This window comes from Plectropomus leopardus, unplaced genomic scaffold, assembly GCF_008729295.1.
Source record: "Plectropomus leopardus isolate mb unplaced genomic scaffold, YSFRI_Pleo_2.0 unplaced_scaffold26268, whole genome shotgun sequence".
NCBI classification, from domain to species: domain Eukaryota; kingdom Metazoa; phylum Chordata; class Actinopteri; order Perciformes; family Serranidae; genus Plectropomus; species Plectropomus leopardus.
Genome location: NW_024628566.1, coordinates 1 through 4,686, shown reverse-complemented (window position 1 = coordinate 4,686; position 4,686 = coordinate 1). Strand labels below are relative to the sequence as shown.

The window sequence follows — 4,686 nt, the reverse complement described above, 5'->3', positions numbered from 1 at the left end:
CATTTTATTGTAATGTGGCCTTTAAAACCAGGAATAGTGTATGTAATATTTTACATACTGGTATAAAATTTAGGCTTAATGTACATATTTTTATGTAAATTATACCTGTGCATTCATACTCTGATTCTGATTGTCATATGATATATATTTTAGAGGTGTAACATTTCACTTAATTCTTGGTTCCATTCGATACAACACAGTGGATTCCCGAGAGACAGCAAGCACAATTTGCGGCAGCGGCACCTAACTGTGGCACCTCGTGTGGCACCCCCAGATGCCGCAGCTAGGTGCCGCTAGCAGTGGCAGCAGATGCCACTGGTTGGGAGGCCGGGAGGCCGGGAGGTGCCAGGAGGTGCCGCGAGGTGCCAGTGCTTGTGCCACTGCTTGCCAGGAGGTGCCTCGAGGTGCCAGTGCATGTGCCGCGGTTTGGCGGAGGTGCCTCGAGGTGCCAGTGCATGTGCCGCGGTTTGGCGGAGGTGCCGGGAGGTGCTGTTGTTTGTTCTCTGTACATATCTTTATTATTATTATTATTAATTGTTATTTTATTCTATGTTTAGTTCCTTCGTTGTATATATATGCATTATTTTGCCTTTTTAACGACTAATTTATTCATCTGCTGCTATCTTATTTGCTGCTGTAACAAATTTCCCCCCGGGATTAATAAAGTATTTTTATTTGATTCTGTTCTATACACCTCTGATTTACACATAAATAAACTTGATTCTGTTTCCTGCGTTTGATACTTTCAGTTTCAGTTGAAAAATTAACCACCACATGATAAATTATAATAGGCTAGATTAATAAAAAAATATTAATATTTCCAGTTTAAATTAAAACATTTCTCTGTTATCTCCTCATTAGGACGGCAAGTATTGTGACCGGAAGCGTGAGAATCATCATCCCGGAAAAGGAAATGTCTCCAAAATGAGGTGGTGTTTTTGAACATTTGGCAGAAGAAAAAAAAAGAAAAAACACTCTTGGATACGTTTCCTGGTCGGGAGGAAAGCAGGAAGAGCTCTCCGTGTGAAGACGCAGGTTCTAAAATCTCGAAACAGTAAGTTTGTGACTTAAACTGATTTTGCAGCCGCTGACGGTTAAATAATGTTGTTATTATGTAACATGTGAAGCCAGCTGATGATGCAGTTTTTCAGGTGTCAGGTCATAAAACAGCTGTGGAGACGATCACGTTTTAGCACTGATAAGAGGGTGAGTAACTCTGGAAATACTTCACCTTTAACACCGAAGAAAAAAGCGTTATCATACTGGCAATCAAGCTAGGAGGAGCTAAAGCTAGCTAACGTTAGCTGCTATTTTAACGAGGTGACTTCATTTTAATGTGCAGTTATTTTTGTTTTTAAGCTCGAGAATAGATTTATCATCGACCAATGAATGACGAGACACTTGTCCCTTTGTATTAATATTTTGTGTAATGTTAGTAATCTGATTTCTGCATATTGCATCACCCATTGCATGCTAACATTTTCTATTTTTAATTTGTTTACTTAACGTTTTGCAGAAAAATGCTCCTTAAATATATATAAAATTAATAAAAAATTATACAAGTAAAAACAAAATACGAGTCTAAACATAAAACGGTGCAACTCAAAACAAGGTAACATGAACAAATTAAATATACGATTAAGTTTTTACCTCGTAATTGCAAAAAACAAGTATATATGTAAAGCATACTGATACACACAGAGGTGTAAACAGTTATATAACAATCGAGTAAATCCATATAATAAAAGGCAGTTTCATATGAATGTATGCAAATTCGTGATTTTATTTCACGCCTTAAAATATTAAAAAAGCTGCCGAGCTCGAGGTCAGTCACTGAGGTGCGGCTGTCGCGCGTGACTTTGCAGGAAACCAGCTGACGGACCCGGATGGATTTTAATAAAGATCCGGGACAATATATTTTATAAAACAGTTTACCTGCACATCACTTTGGTTTTCATGTACATAAAGCCATCCCTTCTTGCTAAATGTTGATTTTGGCATTCTGTATACAGAATAGAGATTTCATATTAGGTAAATAAAGTGATGTACAAATGAAAGTGCAATGCGTAAAACGTTGAATCTCTGTTCTGCAAACAAAATACAGTGTGATTAACATAAAGGAAATGGAAGTGCATCAAAATATAACACAATTTTGAGAGGAAAATAGAATCTGTTGAAGCAGAGTATAAACATGAGTCTCAATGCAGTAACAGAGCAGTAATAAGTTTCCCAAAATTTAATAAAGTGAGTAAAAGTGCAGCAAAGACATGACAATGCACAGGAAAACAGGACTGTTTTTAACAGGGCTGGAAATTAACTTTTTTTGTTCACCTGTCACTGTGGCTGGTGGATTCTAAAATCTACCAGCCACTTAATAATGATTATCAATTAAATAAATAATAATAAGAAGAAGAATAGTAATAATAAAACTTGATTCACATAGCACTCTTCAAAACAGTGTTACAGAGTGCTTTACAAATTATACAAAATAATATATTAAAATCCCTAACCCCCAACTGCCCAAAAAAACTAAACTAAAAACATATCAAACAAATTTACAGAAAAACAAGTTTATAAAACATGAAGTTTTAGTCATGATTTAAAAGAAACTCGTGATGTTGCAACAGGGACACTGTTCAATAAATTCTGACTGTTTTTAATTTTTTTTTGCTGTGTGAAGCAAATGTAGCAGCCACTTCCATATTTTATCAGTATTTGGCTGCTGATTGGAAATGTTTCCAGCTGATTCTAAGAGTTTAATTTCAGTCTCTACGGACGAGGAAAGCTGAAAAAAACATTTGTGTTCCACACAGGACTGGCCTCTGATCTTTGCTTTTTTTTGTAAATTACTCAATTTTTCAGGATTCGAAGTTACTCTAAGAAACAGTTGGAGATGAAGGCATGATGAATTTTCTCTATTTCTCTTTTTTTTATGGACGTGAAACCTCAGATTCTGACTTTGAGTTTTCAGTGATAAAAATCTGTTGTATTTAATGTCTTGATGTGGCTGCTGAAGCTCAGGTCAGAGTCTGAAAACATTATTCCTTATATATCTGGGAAAACGTATGGTTGCTTTTTTCCCAAATTGCAGTAGTTGATTTCTGTCTGATCTTTATTTAATTAAGGGAATTATTCCATCTTTGTTCGACAGTATCCTAGAGAGTGTTGTGAGATCACAAAGTTCAGTCTGGTGACTTTTAGGGAAATGCAAGTCAGCACTCCTCTTCCTCTTCCTCTTCCCTGGACAGTCAGGCCTGACAGAGAGGAAAAAACACTGAATCTCTTTTAACAAAACCAGAATAAAGTGGGACTTCAGTTCATGCAGGTCATTATGTGCGACTTCAGAATGAGCAAAACCTCTCCGATCTTTAATATTTCCCCCACATGAAGATAGTTTGATGTTCTTAATTATAATCTCGTGCAGCTGCCTCCAGACATAAGGCGTTGGACTGTAGCTGATATTTTTAAACACTGATTCATCAGGATATTTAGACGGTTTTGTCCTTTGCTTCGTCACTGTGTCTTAAAAAAAGTGCCTTGGAAATAGTTGCTTCAATAAAGTGACTGTTTTCTAACTGTAATTCTTCTGTTGAGATGGCTTTATATCTCGGCGGCTCACACTGTTATAAATATATTTCTCTGATGCACGTGTATTTATTCAGATGCTGTTGCCTCTCCAGCTTTTCCTGATCTGAAAAAAACTTGTTAAGGAAAATCTTGCGTGCATTGCCCTGCCTCTTCCAAACTAGTGTTTGCACAACACCTCTTTGTATAAGTTAAAACAGATTTGAAAAAATGTAACAAACAGTGATACGTTATAGCCGTGTGTCAATAAACAATGAAACAGGAATTATATAGTCCACCTGTAGCTGTTGCAGCGTTCCTCTCTAGCAAAAACATCCACCATATGACTTTAGTGACATTTTAGCACCATTTTTAGGCTATTAATTTACACATAAAAATAAAAATAAACCTATTTTGTGTGCCATAGACTTCCTTTTTTGCACTGGTTTTGAAAGATGTATCAGTATTGGTTTTTTATACTTGTATCAAAGTTTAAAATTCTGGTATTGTGACACCCCAAAAGACTAATAAGAGGGGTGCATTGCACAAATTCTTGTTACTGCATCTTTAACCGTCTGAGTAAAGCACGCAGCTCCCCTCACTGACGGAGTCGTGCTCTCTTTGTCCTTTTCAAGGTGCTTCTGAGAGGCATGAATGACTTTGCAGTTCTCAACACGGGGCGGAAGATGCCCCTCCTCGGACTGGGAACATGGAAGAGTGAGCCAGGAAAGGTACAGGCTGCACTTCTGTCCTCTTTCAGTAAAAACAGGTTTTTAATTTGATTTCTCTCTTACTGATAAATCTGATCAAACAGCTGGTCTGTGTCACTCCCCCTCATCCTCTGTGCAAATACACAAACAGATCTGTAATTTCAACCATTCAAGCTGCTCTGAGGCATACGGACGTACCTCACTGTTTGGATCCTCTGTTCCAGCTGCAGCAGGCAGCAGTTTCCAGTGAGAAATAGCATTAACAGCTTACAGAGAAAGTTAACCCTTTGAAACCAAAGCGTATTGGCTTAATTTCTTTTATAAAGAGGCAATGAGGAACCAAAGAAGTCACCCTGAAATTAGCAAGAAAGTCATAAAAAGAACAAAAAAATTACATGAAAATATGTAAAAA

The 4,686-nt window shown here is 37.0% G+C and overlaps 1 long non-coding RNA gene across 1 annotated transcript; it reads left to right on the top strand.

The window, feature by feature from the left end:
- The first annotated feature begins 444 nt into the window (after positions 1 to 444).
- LOC121966904 lies at positions 445 to 4,398 on the top strand. The gene is made up of 3 exons (XR_006107630.1): positions 445 to 486; positions 862 to 1,054; positions 4,200 to 4,398. It is a non-coding gene; the product is annotated as an uncharacterized LOC121966904 (long non-coding RNA).
- The last annotated feature ends 288 nt before the right edge of the window (positions 4,399 to 4,686 follow it).